A 23,383-nucleotide genomic window follows, 5' to 3' on the forward strand; every position below is an offset into this window, starting at 1 on the left:
TTGATTTCTTACAATAAATACTATTTGTCTCACCCTAGATTAAGACTATAAATATTTTAAGGTAAGTAATGAGTGCACTATGTGTGTATTGTACCTTTTTATTGTTTTTTGATGCCTGGTTCTATTGCTAACTTAATATATGTTAGTGTAAACTTGTTATCTAGTGTTTGTATGCATTTATAAGTGGAAAAAAAGGGTGTTCCACTTTACGGCGATTTCCGCTTTACGGCGGTAGCCTGGAACCTAACCCGCCGTATAAGTGGGGCCTTCCTGTATATATATATATATACATGTATATATATATATATATACATATATATATACAGTGGACCCCCGGTTAACGATATTTTTTCACTCCAGAAGTATGTTCAGGTGCCAGTACTGACCAAATTTTTTCCCATAAGAAATACTGTGAAGTAGATTAGTCCATTTCAGACCCCCAAACATACACGTACAAACGCACTTACATAATTGGTCACATTCGGAGGTAATCGTTATGCGGGGGTCCACTGTATATATATATATATATATGTATATATATATATATATGTATATATATATATATATATATGTATATATATATATATATGTATATATATAATTTTTTTTTTGTTTTTGTATTTTTTTTTTTTTTTTTTTTTTTTTTCTCAACAAGTCGGCCGTCTCCCACCGAGGCAGGGTGACCCAAAAAAGAAAGAAAATCCCCAAAAAGAAAATACTTTCATCATCATTCAACACTTTAACCACACTCGCACATTATCACTGTTTTTGCAGAGGTGCTCAGAATACAACAGTCTAGAAGCATACACATATATAGATACACAACATACATATATATATATACACACACACACACACACATACAGGAGGGCCCCACTTACGGGGCGGGTTAGGTTCCAGGCTACCGCCGTAAAGTGGAACACCCTTTTTTTCCACTTACAAATCCATACAAACACTAGATAACAAGTTTACACTAACATATATTATGTTAGCAATAGAACCAGGCATCAAAAAACAATAAAAAAGTACAATACACACACAGTGCACTCATCACTTACCTTAAAATATTTATAGTCTTAATCTAGGGTGAGACAAATAGTATTTATTGTAAGAAATCAAGTGTGGTATGTATGGTGTCAGCCAGGCTACCATACCAGGCCACCCCACCCACACATACTATTCTATGATATTTAAGCATCCCAGAGCGATAAAATGTATATACAGTTCACTCATTACTTACCTTAAAATATTTGTAGTCTTAATGTAGGGTCAGGAGTAAGTAAATGAGATAAAACGAATAAATGAGAGAGAGAAAGAATGAGTGCATGAGAGAGGACAGGCGCAGAGTTATGTAAACAAACCAGGCGAAGGCAAGTTTTGTAAACAGTGTACACGTCTGGTTTGTGTACAAGTTACATTGTGTACAGGTTGTCTCTACATTGATACGGTAGAATAAATAAAGAAGAACACTCCCATTCTCATGTAACATCATTTTGAGAAGAAATGATGCTCTGAGTGAAGGCAATGGAAGTAAGTCACTCTGACTTTTTTGGGTTATCCTAGGTTCTCTACACATATGTTGTTATGTATTTATGTTATGTATCGTGTTTATTATATAATTTTGAAAAAAAATATCACGGATGGATTAATGAAAATGTGTATATTAACGTAATATACAACATTTAATGATACACCGAGCTCAGACAGCGTAAACAAACTGAACAGGTTGTGGACGATCACTCGGTCAGGCGAAATAGACGGTATTAATACGTGTCCAGTTTTAGTTCATTCATGTACATTTGTAAGAGTTTGTGAAACTTTTACCTTATAATATTTTTATTATTATTATAATAATTAAATCACGAAACAAATACTCTTACACTGTGTACAAGTTAGTACAGAATTATAGCTATAAAGTGAAGGCATACAAAAGGAATATTTTTCTACAGTTATCCCTAGTAACAGGTGACGGGCTAGAGAAAACGTAATTCTTCCGACACTTCTACAAACCGTTTGGTAAACATCTCGTATATATTTGTATAAATTTTTATACTGTGGGTGCATGTATCATGTTTGTGTGTTACATAATGTGTTTCTTATATAATTTTGAGAAAAATATCATAGATAGATTAAGGGAAATGTCTATATTAACGTAATATGCGACATTAATGTGCCCAAGAGATTATTATTATTACTATTATTAAACAACCACGGTGACATCACACATCTAAGGCCTACTTTTACTGGGTAACTTGAGCCTCACTATCCTCGTAAAAACTCTTCACTGCTTTCAGTAACCTACCTCCTACACCATACAGCTGCAACATCTGCCACATTGCCCCCCTATCCACCCTGTCATACGCCTTTTCCAAACATAAATGCCACAAAGACCTCTTTAGCCTTATCTAAATACTGTTCACTTATATGTTTCACTGTAAACACCTGGTCCACACACCCCCTACCTTTCCTAAAGCCTCCTTGTTCATCTGGTACCAGGTACACTCAACAGACTTATCCCCCTATAATTTTTGCACTCTCTTTTATCCCCTTTGCCTTTATACAAAGGAACTATGCATGCTCTCTGCCAATCCCTAGGTACCTTACCTTCTTCCATACATTTATTAAATAATTGCACCAACCACTCCAAAACTATATCCCCACCTGCTTTTAACATTTCTATCTTTATCCCATCAATCCCGGCTGCCTTACCCCCTTTCATTTTACCTACTGCCTCACGAACTTCCCCCACACTCACAACTGGCTCTTCCTCACTCCTACAAGATGTTATTCCTCCTTGCCCTATACACGAAATCACAGCTTCCCTATCTTCATCAACATTTAACAATTCCTCAAAATATTCCTTCCATCTTCCCAATACCTCTAACTCTCCATTTAATAACTCTCCTCTCCTATTTTTAACTGACAAATCCATTTGTTCTCTAGGCTTTCTTAACTTGTTAATCTCACTCCAAAACTTTTTCTTATTTTCAACAAAATTTGTTGATAACATCTCACCCACTCTCTCATTTGCTCTCTTTTTACATTGCTTCACCACTCTCTTAACTTCTCTCTTTTTCTCCATATACTCTTCCCTCCTTGACTTTGTAAAAACTTCTCAATGCTAACTTTTTCTCCCTTACTACTCTCTTTACATCATCACACCAATCGCTCCTCTTCCCTCCTGCACCCACTTTCCTGTAACCACAAACTTCTGCTGAACACTCTAACACTACATTTTTAAACCTACCCCATACCTCTTCGACCCCATTGCCTATGCTCTCATTAGCCCATCTATCCTCCAATAGCTGTTTATATCTTACCCTAACTGCCTCCTCTTTTAGTTTATAAACCTTCACCTCTCTCTTCCCTGATGCTTCTATTCTCCTTGTATCCCATCTACCTTTTACTCTCAGTGTAGCTACAACTAGAAAGTGATCTGGGGAGTACATCCTGAAGTCTACTCAACAGTCTTTTATCTACCAATACATAATCCAACAAACTACTGTATTTCGCCCTACATCGAGTTTTGGTCATGCATTCCTCTCTTCTCCAGGTGCATACATGACCCACTTCTTGAATTTACACATTCATATTCTCTTTTCTCCTTCCATAACTGATCATTTAACATTAACTCTCTCATGTCAGCTTTGTTTCGCGTATCTGTTTCTTGTCATTAGCACATTTAAGCAACCCAGTTTTATAAAGTTTTTCTTCTTCTCTTTTTTAGTAATTGTATACAGGAGAAGGGGTTACTAGCCCATTGCTCCCGGCATTTTAGTCGCCTCATACGACACGCATGGCTTACGGAGGAAAGATTCTTTTCCACTTCCCCATGGACGAAAAACCTAGACGTATGTATATATATATATGCATGTGCGTGTCTGTGAAGTGTGACAAAGTGTAAGTAGGAGTAGCAAGATATCCCTGTTATCTTAGCGTGTTTATGAGACAGAAAAAGAAGCCAGCAATCCTACCATCATGCAAAACAGTTACAGGTTTTTGTTTCACAGTCATCTGGCAGGACGGTAGTACTTCCCTGGGTGGTTGCTGTCTACCAACCTATTATTATTATTGCATCAAGAGTAGAGAGACTCTTAGTGATTTTAATGTGTACCTACATGCCAGCACAGTGTGTAAGTTTATTTAGGTACAGGTGTACACAAGTTTAATTATCAAGTACAATACATATAAAATATAAAATAACTTTAAAACACTTGAAATTTTGGAAAGTTTCCAGACATAATAAGGAGATGTGCTCAGGGAGAATGTAAACAAACTCGGTGGGCCGCTGTGACCGTATTAGAAAGACAGGTGGGGGGAGCCGTATAGCGAGTTTTGGTCATAATTTGAAATGTCCGTATTAGCGGAACGCCGTAAAGCGGGGCCCTCCTGTATATATATATATATATATATATATATATATATATATATAAATATATATATAAATATATATATATATATATAAATATATATATATACAGTGTACCCCCGCATAACGATTACCTCCGAATGCGACCAATTATGTAAGTGTATTTATGTAAGTGCGTTTGTACATGTATGTTTGGGGGTCTGAAATGGACTAATCTACTTCACAATATTCCTTATGGGAACAAATTCGGTCAGTACTGGCACCTGAACATACTTCTGGAGTGAAAAAATATCGTTAACCGGGGGTCCACTGTATATATATGTATATATATATATGTATATGTATATATATATATGTATATGTATATATATATATGTATATGTATATACAGTGGACCCCCGCATAACGATTACCTCTGAATGCGACCAATTATGTAAGTGTATTTATGTAAGTGCGTTTGTACGTGTATGTTTGGGGGTCTGAAATGGACTAATCTACTTCACAATATTTCTTATGGGAACAAATTCGGTCAGTACTGGCACCTGAACACACTTCTGGAGTGAAAAAATATCGTTAACCGGGGGTCCACTGTATATCTATATCTATATATATATATATATATATATATATATATATATATATATATATATATTATATTATATTATATTATATTATATATATACACACATACCATCGGACTTACGACCGAGTTCGGTTCCGAGAAACCGGTCGTAAGTCGAACTTTACTACTGAATATCAACAAAACATTTTTGTAATGACTTTATTTTATTGTTTTATTTTGGTATTTCATGTTTTACTTTACTTTTTATGCTGTTAGTACTGTATTTCATACTGTAAGGTTTAGGATAAACACTTTGTACAACACAAATAGTTGTTTATTTCCCAGAAATTTGGCATAAAAAACACGGTCGTAAGTCGGATGGTAGGCGTGTATATATATATATAAATATATATATATATATATATATATATATATATATATATATATATATATATATATATATATATATATATATATATATACTTCTACTTACACTTAGGTCACACTACACATACATGTACACGTTTATTTATACACACTCATCTGAGTTTTCTTTGATTTTATCTTAATAGTTCTTGGTCTTATTACTTTTCCTTTTATATCCATGGGGAAGTGGAATAAGAATCTTTCCTCCGTAAGCCATGCGTGTTGTAAAAGTCAACTAAAATGCCGGGAACAATGGGCTAGTAACCTCTTTTCCTGTAAAGATTACTAAAAAGAATAAGAAGAAGAAAATTGTCAAAGTGGGAAGTCTGAATGTGCGTGGATGTTGTGCAAATGATAAGAAAGAGATGATTGTGGATGTTATGAATGAGAAGAAACTGGATGTCCTGGCTTTAAGTGAAACAAAGCTGAAGGGGGTGGGAGAGTTTCAATGGAGAGGAATAAATGGGATTAGGTCAGGGGTTTCAAATAGAGTTAGAGCTAAAGAAGGAGTAGCAATAATGTTGAAGGATAAGCTATGGCAGGAAAAGAGGGACTACAAATGTATAAATTCAAGGATTATGTGGAGTAAAATAAAGATTGGATGTGAAAAGTGGGTTACAGTAAGTGTGTATGCACCTGGAGAAGAGAGAAGTGTAGAGGAGAGAGAGAGATTCTGGGAAATGTTGAGTGAATGCGTGTGGAGTTTTGAATCAAGTGTGAGAGTAATGGTGGTTGGGGATTTCAATGCTAAAGTGGGTAAAAATGTTATGGAGGGAGTAGTAGGTAAATTTGGGGTGCCAGGGGTAAATGTAAATGGGGAGCCTTTAATTGAGCTATGTGTAGAAAGAAATTTGGTAATAAGTAATACATATTTTATGAAAAAGAGGATAAATAAATATACAAGGTATGATGTAGCACGTAATGAAAGTAGTTTGTTAGATTATGTATTGGTGGATAAAAGGTTGATGGGTAGGCTTCAGGATGTACATGTTTATAGAGGGGCAACAGATATATCGGATCATTATTTAGTTGTAGCTACAGTTAGAGTAAGAGGTAGATGGGAAAAGAGGAAGGTGGCAACAAGTAAGAGGGAGGTGAAAGTGTATAAACTAACGGAGGAGGAAGTTCGGGTGAGATATAAGCGACTATTGGCAGAAAGGTGGGCTAGTGCAAAGATGAGTAGTAGGGGGGTTGAAGAGGGTTGGAATAGTTTTAAAAATGCAGTATTAGAATGTGGGGCAGAAGTTTGTGGTTATAGGAGGGTGGGGGCAGGAGGAAAGAGGAGTGAATGGTGGAATGATGAAGTAAAGGGTGTGATAAAAGAGAAAAAGGTAGCTTACGAGAGGTTTTTACAAAGCAGAAGTGTTATAAGAAGAGCAGAGTATATGGAGAGTAAAAGAAAGGTGAGGAGAGTGGTGAGAGAGTGCAAAAGGAGAGCAGATGAAAGAGTGGGAGAGACACTGTCAAGAAATTTTAATGAAAATAAGAAAAAATTTTGGAGTAAGTTAAACAAGTTAAGAAAGCCTAGGGAAAGTATGGATTTGTCAGTTAAAAACAGAGTAGGGGAGTTAGTAGATGGGGAGAGGGAGGTGTTAGGTAGATGGCGAGAATATTTTGAGGAACTTTTAAATGTTGAGGAAGAAAGGGAGGCGGTAATTTCATGCACTGGCCAGGGAGGTATACCATCTTTTAGGAGTGAAGAAGAGCAGAATGTAAGTGTGGTGGAGGTACGTGAGGCATTACGTAGAATGAAAGGGGGTAAAGCAGCTGGAACTGATGGGATCATAACAGAAATGTTAAAAGCAGGGGGGGATATAGTGTTGGAGTGGTTAGTACTTTTGTTTAATAAATGTATGAAAGAGGGGAAGGTACCTAGGGATTGGCGGAGAGCATGTATAGTCCCTTTATATAAAGGGAAAGGGGACAAAAGAGATTGTAAAAATTATAGAGGAATAAGTTTATTGAGTATACCAGGAAAAGTGTACGGTAGGGTTATAATTGAAAGAATTAGAGGTAAGACAGAATGTAGGATTGCGGATGAGCAAGGAGGTTTCAGAGTGGGTAGGGGATGTGTAGATCAAGTGTTTACATTGAAGCATATATGTGAACAGTATTTAAATAAAGGTAGGGAAGTTTTTATTGCATTTATGGATTCAGAAAAGGCATATGATAGTGGATAGGGGAGCAATGTGGCAGATGTTGCAAGTATATGGAATAGGTGGTAAGTTACTAAATGCTGTAAAGAGTTTTTATGAGGATAGTGAGGCTCAGGTTAGGGTGTGTAGAAGAGAGGGAAAATACTTCCCGGTAAAAGTAGGTCTTAGACAGGGATGTGTAATGTCACCATGGTTGTTTAATATATTTATAGATGGGGTTGTAAAAGAAGTAAATGCTAGGGTGTTCGGGAGAGGGGTGGGATTAAATTATGGGGAATCAAATTCAAAATGGGAATTAACACAGTTACTTTTTGCTGATGATACTGTGCTTATGGGAGATTCTAAAGAAAAATTGCAAAGGTTAGTGGATGAGTTTGGGAATGTGTGTAAAGGTAGAATGTTGAAAGTGAACATAGAAAAGAGTAAGGTGATGAGGGTATCAAATGATTTAGATAAAGAAAAATTGGATATCAAATTGGGGAGGAGGAGTATGGAAGAAGTGAATGTTTTCAGATACTTGGGAGTTGACGTGTCGGCGGATGGATTTATGAAGGATGAGGTTAATCATAGAATTGATGAGGGAAAAAAGGTGAGTGGTGCGTTGAGGTATATGTGGAGTCAAAAAACGTTATCTATGGAGGCAAAGAAGGGAATGTATGAAAGTATAGTAGTACCAACACTCTTATATGGATGTGAAGCTTGGGTGGTAAATGCAGCAGCGAGGAGACGGTTGGAGGCAGTGGAGATGTCCTGTCTAAGGGCAATGTGTGGTGTAAATATTATGCAGAAAATTCGGAGTGTGGAAATTAGGAGAAGGTGTGGAGTTAATAAAAGCATTAGTCAGAGGGCAGAAGAGGGGTTGTTGAGGTGGTTTGATCATTTAGAGAGAATGGATCAAAGTAGAATGACATGGAAAGCATATAAATCTATAGGGGAAGGAAAGAGGGGTAGGGGTCGTTCTCGAAAGGGTTGGAAAGAGGGGGTAAAGGAGGTTTTGTGGGCGAGGGGCTTGGACTTCCAGCAAGCGTGCATGAGCGTGTTAGATAGGAGTGAATGGAGACGAATGATACTTGGGACCTGACGATCTGTTGGAGTGTGAGCAGGGTAATATTTAGTGAAGGGATTCAGGGAAACCGGTTATTTTCTTATAGTCAGACTTGAGTCCTGGAAATGGGAAGTACAATGCCTGCACTTTAAAGGAGGGGTTTGGGATATTGGCAGTTTGGAGGGATATGTTGTGTATCTTTATACGTATATGCTTCTAAACTGTTGTATTCTGAGCACCTCTGCAAAAGCAGTGATAATGTGTGAGTGTGGTGAAAGTGTTGAATGATGATGAAAGTATTTTCTTTTTGGGGATTTTCTTTCTTTTTTGGGTCACCCTGCCTCGGTGGGAGACGACCAACTTGTTGAAAAAAAAAAAATATATGTATGTAAATATATAATTTATTATTTATTTTTTTATAACCCAAAAACGTCAAAGCATTCCTGCTTGGGAAAATAGGTTTTGCAGAGGCAGGTAGGTAAGGAAGTGAAGGAGAGGTTGATCATGGACACCCCTAAAATCTTGTAATTCCCAGTAGGAAATAAAATAAAAAAAATTCCCAGTAGGGCAGTGACTGCATCGTTGAGTAAGGTAGCATCTTTCATGGCCTCCAAGGCTAGTGAAACATTGTGAACCAAAAGAGGCATCTTTCTAGTGCTTCCATAGTGAAGCATAGAAAGGTCACTGTTGAGAGTGCAGTGGTACACTGGCACTGTTCCTCAAAGAAAGACTCAATGAAGATAAGGCTGCGCTCTAGAGGTATTTATTTGTGGTGTTATTTTTTGGTCTCTGTATTACGTAGTGTCTACCTGGAGGGTGTTCTGAGGGTCAACACCCTAGCAGTGCAGTCCTTGACAAGGCCTCCCAGTGGATCAGGACCTGATCCACTAGGTCAATCTCTGTATCAAGTGCTCTGTATATGTAATTTGCACAGCAGTATATATTGTACTGTACTCTGTTCATTAACCCCTTGACTGTCGCAACTCCCAATCCTGAGGTGTCTCCTGGTGTCGCAAAATTTAAAAAAAAAATTATTTTTTCTTATGAAATGATAGAGAATCTTTTCCCGATTGTAATGACACCAAAAAAACGAAATTTGATGGAAAACTGACGGAATTATGCTCTCGCGAAGTTAGCGGCCTCGGCGATATTTACAAATTGGCGATTTCGCCCACTTTGAGCCCTATTTTCGGCTAATTCCGTTGTTCCAGTTGACCAAACTCATAGCTATTTCTTTAGAACTTCATTTTTTCTATCAATTGAGTACAAGAAACTGCCTAGATTTCAACTACCCAATAATGTGGTCAGAAGTTTGCAATTTGGCCAATTTCACGAAAATTAAAAAATATGACAATTTCAAAATGAGATCCAGAATGAACAATGCAGACATTCCTGGCTCTAAAATAACATTTTCTTTGTTCATCAGTCATGTCTCCAGGCCCCTCTGATATTACTCTTGCTTTCTATTTTGAATTTTTATTCAAACAAAAAAATAGAAGACTTACTATTATGCAGACTACTGCAATACTGTAATAATTGTATAAATAACATCAACCCATTCATGACTGCATATTAGAATGACTAGTTGGACATTTATTGGACAATGACATCATTTGTTTACTTTTGAACATTGGCAAAAATCAAACATTTCCCGTACTTTGAGCTCCATTTCCAGGTTCTTTTTATAGTAAAATCAATCAAAATCACCTCTATTTCTATAATATGTTTTCCATTCTATCAAATGAGACCAAGAAAACGAGAATACAACCATAAATACTATACGAAAATAGACCACAAAGTCGGCATTTTAATTAAAAAAAACGGCCTTAGTTTTTTTTTCTCATGCACTGCGTGCTCCAGGATTTTTTTTTATATGGTGCACACAGACCCATTCTCTCACATGTGGGCCTACCAGCTTTCTCCTGCTTGATTTGAAGCCGCTAGAATTTGAGTATATATACGTCAAACATGGTACCTCGTAAGACGTATATATATGGCCGCGACAGTCAAAGGGTTAAGTAGATTTAAGTCTTTGAATAGAGGAGGAAATGTGTTGTATGAAATCACATTCAGTGATTAAATCTGTCGGCAGATTTTTATTGTTATGATTGGTTTTGGGTGAACAGTTGTTGTAGATTTCCATGCAGATTCCATAAATGAAATAAGGATAGATTAAAGAGTAGTACACAAGATAAATGAATAGTAGTGTTGATTGTGTTACATAACATATTCTGAAACGAATGCTCACTGTTTTCAAAGTTTTCCTACATATATTCTGGATGTGAGTGCTGAAATTAAGTTTGTTGTCAGTATAGTTTCCCAGAAATTTTTCTTCCTCTTGTGTTTCAAGTGTGTGAATTATTTATCATTATATTTAGATGAACAGATTTGGGTCTTTCTCGAACCTCTTATAGTAGGTCTAGTCAACATTGAGTGCTAATGTATTTGCCTCCATCCATGACGATACATTTTCCAGTTTAACATTGACTGTGTCATTAAGTTTAGCTTGATCTATGTTGGAAATTATGAAGACAGTCAGATGCAAATAAAATTGGTTTAAGGTGAACAAGACATGTGCAACACCTGGCTTAAGATGAGGAAGACATGTGCAACACCTGGTTTAAGATGAAGAAGATATGTGCAACACTTGGCTCTTATTCTATGGCACAAATACCCAAGTGTTGTATGTGTCTTATTCTTCTAGTTTTTGTATATCATTACAGGTTGAATATCCCTTATCCAAATTTCAAAAATCTGAAAGTTTTTCAAGTGCCAACATGACACCACAAATGAAAAATTCCAGTTGTCTCTGGGAGGCTCCCGGGTATTGCAAAGGTATCTGCGTACCCTGACATTTGTGACATTTGACCTCAGACCCTGGGTGGAGCTTTGACACACTAGTGGCACCAGCTTGTTATCAACATTCATCACTGCTAGACCTACATGCATTACTGTGATTACCATGTGTTTTGTGTTTATTCTCTGCTCTGTGGTGCAAAGATTTTGAAAATCGAAAAGGCCTGCAGATACCCTCTATGGGCATCTGCATCGCAGATGGAGACTGAAACCCTGCTATTGTTTATTGTAGCTTTTAACAGCTGATTCAGGTATTCTGCCAATACTGTGCTGCTTTTAGTTTTAAAAATATTGTGTAAAAACTATCTTCAGGCTGTGTGTATAAGCTGTATTTGAAATATAAATGGATTTCATGTTTAGAGTTGGGTTTCATACTCATGCTATCTCATTATATTCCAAAATCCGAAAAATTTTGAAATCTGAGACACTTCCAGCCCTAAGCAGTTTGGATAAGGGATACTCAACCTGTAATATAACTGTTTTAAGTAGGTAGGTAGGTAATTATTATTATTACAATCAAAACTAAGTGCTAAACCCACAAGGGTCATAGATAATTAGTGTAAAGAACAAATAGACCGGTCCTAGTACAGTGGACCCCCGCATAACGATTACCTCCGAATGCGATCAATTATGTAAGTGTATTTATGTAAGTGCGTTTGTACGTGTATGTTTGGGGGTCTGAAATGGACTAATCTACTTCACAATATTTCTTATGGGAACAAATTCGGTCAGTACTGGCACCTGAACATACTTCTGGGGTGAAAAAATATCGTTAACCGGGGGTCCACTGTACTTGTCCTGCTGAACCTCTATATTAATGGAATGAGTAGATGAAGTGGTTATACATGGTCATGTATTGGAGCCGTTCTTTAAGGTATGACTTTTTGTAAACAAGTGCATCTCTTATTCCGTAATGGTTTAGTTTAAAGAGTAGGAGATTGTGGTATACTGTATCAAGCATTTTCTTAGAACAATAAAGAGGCTTATTGGATACTTAGCGTGGGCTGTTACCAAGCACCATGGCTTGTTGTAGTGTTTTAGAATCTCAGGTTCAAGTGTTGAAGAAGATTCTACTTCTTCAGGAGGAAAATAGGAGGCTGAAGCTTCGCATAGATGAGTTTGGGAGCAAGTGTGAGAAGGATTTAGCTGGTAAGGAAGAAATGGTCACCAGCAGTGATAGTGGTAGCTGCTTTAAGTGGCAAGTGGTTCACAGTTCAGGAAGAAGGAAGGTGAGGAGTTAATAGAGAAGATGTGAAGGTAGGAAATCGATTCTCTGTTCTCCAAGACGAGTGTACTTCAGTGGTTAGTGAGGTTGAGGGTACCACTGATTCCCCTGCTAATCAAGGTAAGAATATTTTAATAGTAGGCGATTCTCAGGTAAGATATATGGACTGTGCATTTTGTAAAAGAGACAGAAAGATCAGGCAGAGAGTGTGCCTTCCTGGAGCTGGGGTTGGTGACATAGTCAGCAGGTTGGATAATATTATGGCAGGTAATGGGAACAAGCCCATTATCTGTCTTAGTGCTGGGGATAATGACATTGGGAAGGGCAGGAAAGAGGAGCTGCTGGATAAGTACAGGTTAGCCATAGAAGTAGTTAGGGCTAAGGGAGGGATCCCAATCATATGTAGCAGATTGCCTAGAAAGGGAGTGGGCAACGAATGGATGTCTAGGGCAATTGGTATAAATTGCTGGTTAGACAGGTACTGCAAGGAACTTGCAATCCCATTCATTGATAACTGGGACCTATTCTTTGGCAAACATGATATGTATGCAAGGGATGGGGTTCATCTCTCTGGGGATGGAGTGATTGCATTAGCCAATTCAATTGAGAGGGTAATTGATGACTTGTCCAGGAATTTAAACTGATAGATTATAGAGGTATGGGTGTTTGTGAGAAACAATCAGGCTGCAGCATTAGGGTTAAAAACAGCAGTTATTACTGGGATACCTCAGGGATGTGTATAAAAGACAATAATCAGAATAAAGTTGCTAGTAATGGCAAATCAATTGATCAATAAACAAAGAGAGATAGTAGAGGGCAACGAGTGACTAGCTCCCTTAAGGTTTACTATACAAATAGTAGGAGTCTAAGAAATAAGATAGATGAGCTAAGATTAATTGCAAATGTAGGTAATATAGATATTATTGGTATAACAGAGACCTGGTTCAACCTGAAAGATAGAGAAATGCCTTCTGAATGCAACATTCAGGGTTACAAACTATTCCACACTGATAGGGTCAACAGGAAGGGTGGTGGAGTGGCGCTGTATGTCAGAGAAAATTTAAATTGTTGTCTTAGACATGATATAAGATTAGAAACATTGAACACTGAATCTGTGTGGCTAGTTTCTCGAGGGACATGACAAATTAATTTTGGGTGTGATTTATAAGCCCCCCAAACCTTGATAGGGAGTGCAGTAAGCTGTTATGGGACGAAATTCATAAGGCATCTAGATATGAAAATGTTGTGATAATGGGAGATTTTAAATTTAGACAAATTGATTGGAATAATATAACAGGAAATCTTGAGTCTAGTGACTTTCTTGATACGGTTCAGGATTGCTTTTTAGAACAGGTTGTGACAGAACCAACTAGAGGAAACAATCTGCTTGACTTGGTTCTTGCCAAAGATTCACTAATTAAAAATCTTGAGGTTAATGATGAGCTTGGGGAAAGTGATCACAAATCACTTGGTTTCAATATATCATGGAATTACCCAGATAACTGCAATCAAATCTCTGTCCCAGATTTTCGCTTGGCCGACTTCATGGGACTGAAAAATTACCTGGGTGGGCTAAATTGGGATGTCCTGACTGTGGGTCAGGTAGGTGATCTTGGTTGCCAATATGACATTTTTTAGAGCATAGTTCTAGCTGCCCAGACAACTTTTGTTCTGAGTAGGGTAATTAGACCTAACAAAAATGATCCCAAATGGATGAACACTAGATTAAAACATCTCATTGGTCAAAAGAGAGGCATATATAGGCATATCAAAAGAGGGGATGGGCAGTTAAGAAATCAATATATTCAATTAAAGAGAGAAATAAAGAAAGGAATAAGAAAAGCAAAAAGGGATTATGAGGCTAAGGTCGCAAGGGATTCAAAGACTAACCCAAAAGGGTTCTTTCGGGTGTACAGAAGTAAGATTAGGGACAAGATTGGCCCACTTAAGAGTAACTCTGGTCACATTACTGACAGTGATGAGGATGTGTGTGAAATTCTCAGTTCCTACTTCCTCTCAGTTTTCACCCAGGAAAATACTAGCGATATTCCTGAAATAATAGATTATGTAGAACAGGATAATAAACTTTGTACGATTATGGTAACTAGTGACATGGTCCTCAGACAAATAGAGAAACTAAAACCTAACAAATCCCCAGGCCCTGATGAACTGTTTGCAATGGTGTTAAAGGAATGTAAAGAGGAACTAGCGTACCTTTGGCTAATCTTTTTAACATATCACTACAAACTGGCATAGTGCCTGATAAGTGGAAAATGGCAAATGTAATACCTATTTACAAGGCAGGTGACAGGTCCTTGGCTTCAAACTATAGACCAATAAGCCTTACCTCCATAGTGGGAAAATTTATGGAATCAATAATTGCCGAAGCAATTCGTAGCCATCTTGACAGGCACAGATTGATTAATGAATCTCTACACGGTTTTACAAAGGGGCTTTCCTGTCTTACGAATTTACTAACTTTTTTCACTAAGGTGTTTGAGGAGGTAGATCATGGTAATGAATATGATATTGTGTATATGGACTTCAGTAAGGCTTTCGATAGAGTTCCACACCAGAGGCTATTGAGGAAACTTAAGGCACATGGAATAGGAGAAATTTTTTCCTGGGTAGAGGCATGGCTGACAAATAGACAGCAGAGAGTTTGCATAAATGGGGAGAAATCAGAATGGGGGCACGTCACAAGCGGTGTTCCTCAGGGGTCAGTGTTGGGCCCGTTGCTGTTCACAATTTACATAAATGATATAGATGAGGGAATAAATAGCAGCATAAGCAAATTTGCTGATGACACCAAAGTAGGCCGTCCAATTCATTCTAATGAGGACACTAGAGTACTCCAGGATGATTTGCATAGACTGATGCAATGGTCGGAGAAGTGGCAGATGCAGTTTAATATTGACAAATGCAAAGTTCTAAATGTTGGACAGTTAAATAACCATGCCACATATAAACTAAATAATGTAGATCTTAATATGTACTACTGATTGTGAAAAGGATTTAGGAATTCTGGTTAGCAGTAATCTAAAACCAAGACAACAGTGCATTAGTGTTCGCAATAAAGCTGACAGAATTCTTGGCTTCATATCTAGAAGCATAAATAATAGAAGTCCTCAGGTTGTTCTTCAACTCTATATATCCTTGGTTAGGCCTCATTTAGACTATGCTGCTCAGTTCTGGTCACCGTATTACAGAATGGATATAAATGCTCTGGAAAACGTACAGAGGAGGGTGACAAAGATGATCCCATGTATCAGAAAACTTCCCTATGAGGATAGACTGAGGGCCCTGAATCTGCACTCTCTCGAAAGGCGTAGAATTAGGGGGGATATGATCGAGGTGTATAAGTGGAAAACAGGAATAAATAAAGGTGATGTAAATAGCGTGCTGAAAATTTCAAGCCAAGACAGGACTCACAGCAATGGTTTCAAGTTGGAAAAATTCAGATTCAGGAAGGATATAGGAAAGCACTGGTTTGGTAATAGAGTTGTGGATGAGTGGAACAAACTCCCGAGTACAGTTATTCAGGCTAAAACGTTGTGTAGTTTTAAAAATAGGTTAGATAAATACATGAATGTGAGTTGGACCTGACTAGCTTGTGCTGCTGGGTCTGGTACCGTGCTCTATCCTTGAGTGGAGGTGACCAGACTGGGTCGGTCATTGAGCTAATCCGGGGGGGGGGGGGGTCATTGGTCTAATCCAGGGGGGTGGACATGAACCTGCTCCACATGGGTCAGTAGGCCTGTTGCAGTGTTCCTTCTTTCTTGTGTTCTTTTCATAGGATGAGATTAGGTCAAGCATTGTTGTTATTATAGTACATTTTTTTGCTTTTTTTCTTGGCCTAAAACTGAATTGCCTCAGGTTAAGTATGTTGTGTTTTGTTACAAACTTGTATGTTAACTTTGTATTTGTTCAGATGTTTTAGATAGTAATGATTAATTGGTTGGAGATTGGCTTCTAGTTTTTGACTTTAGATAGGTCTCCATATTTCTAGACCACTGTAGTCCTAATTGCTTTTAGGATTTCTAAGTACATTTGCAGTTCTATACCTGTTATACGGTTGTAATAATTTGTGATAGTAGGTAGTAGGTTAGTAGACAGCAACCACCCAGGGAGATACTGCCATCCTGCCAAGTGAGTGTGAAAGAGAAACCTGTAACTGTTTTATATGATGGTAGGATTGCTGGTGTCTTTTTTCTGTATCATAAACACACTGGATAACAGGCATATCTTGCTACTTACACTCAGGTCACACTACACAGGCATGCATATGCATATATATACATACACACATCTAGGTTTTTATTCTTTTTCTTAATAGTTCTTGTTCTTTATTTCCTCGATTCTCCATGGGGAAGTGGAAAAGAATCTTTCCTCTGTAAGCCGTGCTTGTCGTATGAGGTGACTAAAATGCTGGGAGCAATGGGCTAGTAACCCCTTCTCCTGTAGAAAATACTAAAAAAGAAAAGAAGAGGGAATATAAATGTATAAATTCAAAGATTATGTGGATTAAAATAAGGGTCAGATGCAAAAAGTGGGTCATAGTGTGTATGCACCTGCAGAAGAGAGGAATGTAGAGGAGAGAGAGAGAGAGAGATTTTGGGAGATGTTAAGCGTGTGTATAGGAACTTTTGAACCAAATGAGAAAGTAATTGTGGTAGAGGACCTAAATGCTAAAGTAGGAGAAACATTTAGAAAGAGTGTGGTAGGCAAGTTTGGGGTGTCAGGTGTAAATGATAATGGGGGCCCTCTGAACTTTGTATAAAAAGGGGTTTGCTTATTGGTAATACATATTTTAAGAAAAAGAGGATAAATAAGTGTACAAGATATGATGTAGGGCGCAATGACAGTAGTTTGTTGGATTACATATTGGTAGATAAGGCTGTTGAGTAGACTTCAGGATGTATGTGTTTATAGAGGGGCCACAGATGTATATCAGATCACTTTTTAGTTGTAGCTACAGTGACAGTAGAAGGTAGATGAGATACAAGGAAAATAGAAGCAGTAAGTAAGAGAGAGGTGAAGGTTTATAAACTAAAGGAGGAGGCAGTTAGGATAAGATATAAACAACTATTGGAGGATAGATGGGCTAGTGAGAGTATAAGCAGTGGGGTCAAAGATGTATGGGGTAGGTTTAAGAATGTAATGTTAGTGTTCAGCAGAAGTTTGTGGTTACAGGAAAGTGGATGTGGGAGGGAAGAAGAGCAGTTGGTAGAATGATGATGTAAAGAGAGTAGTAAGGGAGAAAAAGATAGCATATGAGAGGTTTTTACAAAGTAGAAGTGATGCAAGGAGGGAGGAGTGTATGGAGAGAAAGAGAGAGGTTAAGAGAGTGGTGAAGCAATGTAAAAAGAGAGCAAATGAGAGAATTTGTTGATGTTATCAACAAATTTTGTTGAAAATAAAGTTTTGGAGTGAGATTAATAAGTTGAGGAAGCTTAGGGAACGAATGGATTTGATACTTAAATATAGGAGAGGAGAGTTATTAAATGGAGAGTTAGACGTATCGGGAAGGTGGAGGGAATATTTTGAGGAATTGTTAAATGTTGATGAAGATGGGGAAGCTGTGATTTCATGTATAGGGCAAGGAGGAATAACATCTTGTAAGAGTGAGGAAGAGCCAGTTGTGAGTATGGGGGAAGTTCATGAGGCAGTGGGTAGAATGAAATGGGGGTAAGGCAGCAAGGACTGATGGGATAAAGATAGAAATGTTAAAAGCAGGTGGGGTTATAGTTTTGGAGTGGTTGGTGCTTTTATTTTATAAATGTATGGAAGAATGTAAGGTACCTAGGGATTGGCACAGAACATGCATAATTCCTTTGTATAAAGGCAAAGGGAACAAAAGAGAATGCAAAAATTATAGGGGAAGAAGTCTGTTGAGTATACCTGGTAAAGTGTATGGTAGAGTTGTTATTGAAAGAATTAAGAATGAGACGGAAAGTAGAATAGCAGATGAACAAGGAGGCTTTAGGAAAGGTAGGGGGTGCATAGACCAAGTGTTTACAGTGAAACATATAGGGGAACAGCATTTAGATAAAGGTAAAGAGGTTTTTGTGGCATTTATGGATTTGGGAAAGGTATATGACAGGGTAGATAGGAGGGCAGCATGGCAGATGTTCCAAATGGAATAGGAGGTATGTTACTGAAAGCAGTGAAGAGTTTTTACAAGGATAGTGAGGCTCAGGTTAGAGTATGTAGGAGAGAAGGAGATTATTTCCCAGTAAAAGTAGGCCTTAGACAAGGATGTGTGATGTCAGTATGGTTGTTCAATATATTTACAGATAGGGTTGTAAGAGAAGTGAATGCTCGGGTGTTGGCAAGAGGTGTGGGGTTCAAAGATAAAGAATCTAACACAAGTGGGAGTTGTCACAGTTGCTTTATATTGGACTGATGAAGCCACTGTGTGGCAAAACGTTTCTTCAATAAAGATTCCCATGTGTTGCATAAGTGTCTCAATTCTTCAGGCTGATGCTTTGTCATTGAATATAATTGATATACATGTATATTGTTTGTTTCTGATGGTGCTGGGAGGTTCCTTGATGCTGGAGAGAGGTTCTTGATCTAAGGAATTGGATTTGCATTCCAGTTATTTGACTTGAACCTTCATATAGTGTATTTGGACACGATACATAGTTGTACAAGGAATTATAGTAGTTGGGTGTATATGCCAAAAGCATATACACCATTCTATTCATTATATATATATTCATATATATTCATTCTGCAGACATTTATAAACATCATGTTCAAGTGAGTTGCATGCTTGACACTTTGTATCTTTATATTGAATCATGTTCTAACCTGTAACAGCTATTTCTCATGCAGACTGCAGATATACAAAATGTCATTATTCAGTAAAGATACATACATTTTTGTACTTTTATTGTACCAAATCCCTGGACTGATGATGAGAAATAGATTTTCAGGTTTAACCATGATATGGCTTGCCTACAACAGGCCTTAATTTGGAAAGAGACACAAGCATGTCTCACATGGGGCCAACTTTCATTATTCTTTGTTTTTTTCTATCTTGTTGATTTTTTCTTGCCTAGATTGTGTGATGTCAGTCAGATTTTATTTCTCCCCCCAAAAACAGTGCATTGATTCAGCTTTGGGATTACACATCTTTATTTGGAAAACCCCATGTTATGTCAGTCATTTTGAGCAGTACTACTATTGTTACAGTACTGAAATGTCTAGTAGTATATTGTTGCCTAATTCTTAAGGCATGCAAATCTTATTACTGTATAATACTGTATAATACTGCATTACAATTATAATTGTATAAAATGTTTTAGAACTAGTCAAGTTCATACTCAGTGATATAAATATGAATAATGCTTTTTTTTGTGCTTAGTTATGATTAATTTTTTTATTGTTTTGCAGGAATGAAGTATGAGGATAACTTGGTGGTAACATGCTGGAAATTATGGGTCTGCATTCTTCAGTAGAAATGGCTGAAAAGGCAAGCTTTCATTGTTTCAATTTTATGGTTGAATGAGTAAAGAATTTCTCAAAATATTCATCCACTACTGAATGGATTCTTAAGGAGGGCTCTTGATCTAGTGAATTGGAAGTACAGTCAGCTCTGATATTTTCTATAGAGTATATATTTTTTTTTCTAAATAAGGTTGTAAAGCCTTCATAGGTTGAAAAGGCCTTCGTAGTACATGCTATTCATTTTTTTTATGTTTTTCAGTCTCATTTATGAAAAATTGAAGTACATATATAGAGGAGCTTTATGAGAGAGCTGACTGTACTCTCACCTTCTTTGGATCAAACCTTATTACCTTCCATTCTTGAGGTGCTGTATGATGGTTACAGGCTAAATGCTTCCTAATGAATATTACTGTTGAAGAGTTATACTCTCTCTTCTAATCATGTTTAGTTTAAGAGTTGGATCTATATTACCTGTAACATGGATTTGAGATATTTATAAACATTTATATGCTGAATGGAGTCAGTGTGGGGAAAATCAACTTTCTCATTGTAGATAGACATTTGAGTGCAGTTCAGGACTTTTCTTAAAGGAAACATTTCGCCATGAGTGGCTTCTTCAGTCCTGAGCAGCCACTCGTAGTGAAAAATTTCCTTTTAATATTGTGAACTGTACAGAAGTATACAGTTTATCCACAGTTTGTTGGCAGTATTCTCTTTCCAGTCAGTTGCTTTCATTTGTGGATAATCGATTTTTATTCTTTCAGTAAATTGCTTAACCCTTAACCCTTTGAGGGTCGACAGGCCCTCTCCGAAACTCGTTCTCAGGGTCGGCCAAATTTAAAAAAAAAAAAAATTATTTTCTCTTATGAAAAGATAGAGAATCTTTTCCCGATCATAACGACACCAAAAGTTTGAAATTTGATAGAAAACTTACGGAATTATGCTCTCGCAAAGTTAGCGGTCTCGGCGATGTTTACGGATCGGCGATTTTGCCCACTTTGAGCCCCATTTTAGGCCAATTTCACTGTACTAGTCGACAAAAAACATGAATATTTCGCTAGAACTCCATTTTTTTCTATCGAATGGGTGCAAGAAACCACCCATTTATAAATTCAACTATCCAGTACAGTGGTCAGAATTTAGCAATTTTGCCAATTTCACACAAATTTCAAAAGATGCCAATTTCGGAATAGGGTCCAGAATAAACAAGAAAGACATTCCTGGCACTAAAATGACATTTCCTCTAGTCATTAGTCACGTCTCAAGGCCCCTCTTATATTCTTTTGCTTTCCACTTTGAATTTTTATTCTCACAAAAAATATAAGATTTACTGTTATGCAGACTACTGCATTAGTGTAAAAAATGGTATAAATATTATTGGTGCACTTGTGAAAGAATATTAGACTCACCAGTTGACTTGTATTGCACGCTTGGCACGATTTGTTTACTTTGGAAGTTTGGTAAAAATCGAACATTTCTGCTACTTTGAGCTCAATTTCAAGGCACCTTTCATTGTAAAACCAGTCAAAATCATCTCAATTTCAGTAATATGTCTTCCATTCTATAAAATGAGACCAAGAAAACTAGAATACAACAATAAATACTATACGAAAATACACTGCAAAGTCGCTGATTTATTAAAAAAAAATGGAAAAAGTTTTTTTTTTCTCATTATGCACCGTGTGCTGCAGGATTTTTTTTAGACTGTGCACACTGACCACATAGACCCATTCTTTCATATGAAGGCCTACCAGCTTTCTCCCACTAGATTTGAGGTCGCTAGAATTTATGAGTACTAGTACGTCAAAAACCCCTACGCGTAAGACGTACTAGTACGACGAAAACCCTCAAAGGGTTAAACGGTCCAAATGTATATATACGTTCACTCGCGTAGCGCCCCAAATTTTTTGAGGAAAAAAAAATCTTTTCTTTTAAAAGGAAAAAAGAGCATATGGTACCCAGGCATCCCCAATTATTTTAATATGGAACACAGTGAGTGCACACACCCATTCTCTCATGTCTAGGCGACTCAGGCTTATTGTGGCAATGTTGAATGAATGACAAAGAAAACGTACATATACATTTGGGGCGCTACACGCGTGAACGTATATATACGTTTGGACCGTTTAAGGGTTAAAGCCCAAGTTTGTTTCAGAATAGGTTGGAACGTAGGTGATTTTGTGAATTATAAAAAAAAAAAATTGTGGGTGAGAAAATTATTATAGTATGGACCAGGGTCATGGCTTGTACAGGGAGTTATTTTGAAGGAGAGTTTAATGGGGAAAGATATTTAAGAAAGATGCACGCGATAGGTTATGAGAAATGAGGTAAAATATGAATTAATATGCAGGCATCTGCTTCAGTGGGATATGGCCAGTTTGTTGAAAGAACAAAGATTAATATGTTGTAGAGTTTAAGACGTGCCTTAAGGTAAACAAAGATGAATAAATTGACATATTATCAAGAAATGTGAAGATGGTGACATGTTGCAGAACAAGTATTTATTTTGACCATTTTACTCTGTGTAAAGCTTTAGTCTTGATGACTTTTAGAAGCCATAAAGAGCTTACATGTATACGAGGCCTAGGTTACAGTATGCAGGAGAGGGCGATTATTTCTCATTAAAAGGCCTTAGACCAGGATGTGTGATGTAACAGTGGTTAAAAATATTTATAGAAATGAATGCTAGGGTGTTGGAGAGAGGTCCTCATAGGATTAAGAGATAAACCTGATATAAAGTGGGAGTTATCACATCTGGTCTTTCTTATGACAGTTCTTTTGAGAGATTCTGAAGAGAAGTTGCAAAGGTTGGTGGAGGAATTTGGGAGGCTGTGTAATTAAATTAGATTATTATTATTATAATAAAAAAGAAGCGCTAAGCCACAAGGGCTATACAGCGCTGCAGGGCAGGAAGGAAGCGAGGGTATCAGGTGGCAAAAGGGAGATGGATGAGTAATAAGTTATGGAGAACAGCGAGGCAGTGGATGGTGAAAGGGTAGAGGCCAGCAAGAGATTGAGGTAGAAAGGGCTGAGGGGAGTTTGAAAGGTATCATCATCAGAGTTTGTGGAGTAAATCAGTCGTTGTCAAGAAGTCAATGAGAGAGTCAGGATTAAAGGAGGGTCCATCAGCAAGAAGGGAAGGTAAAGAGAGAGTAGTAGAGCGGAGACGATGTTGGAGGTAAATTCTGCATGCTTGTTGATAGAGAGGGCAGTCTAACAGAATGTGGCTAATTGATACTGGAATTTGACACTGCTCACAGAGAGGAACAGGGTGCCTCTCCATGAGATA

General features: G+C 37.4%; 1 long non-coding RNA gene across 1 annotated transcript in view; it reads left to right on the forward strand.

Annotated features, from left to right (window-relative positions):
• The window catches only part of LOC138854896 (uncharacterized), a 58,242-nt gene that overhangs the window by 17,028 nt on the left and 17,831 nt on the right, over window positions 1-23,383 (forward strand). The window contains exon 3 of the long non-coding RNA XR_011394054.1: window positions 20,041-20,119. This is a non-coding gene — a long non-coding RNA (uncharacterized lncRNA). The remainder of the gene's footprint in view (window positions 1-20,040; window positions 20,120-23,383) is intronic.

Source organism: Cherax quadricarinatus, chromosome 73 (genome assembly GCF_038502225.1).
Source record: "Cherax quadricarinatus isolate ZL_2023a chromosome 73, ASM3850222v1, whole genome shotgun sequence".
NCBI lineage: Eukaryota > Metazoa > Arthropoda > Malacostraca > Decapoda > Parastacidae > Cherax > Cherax quadricarinatus.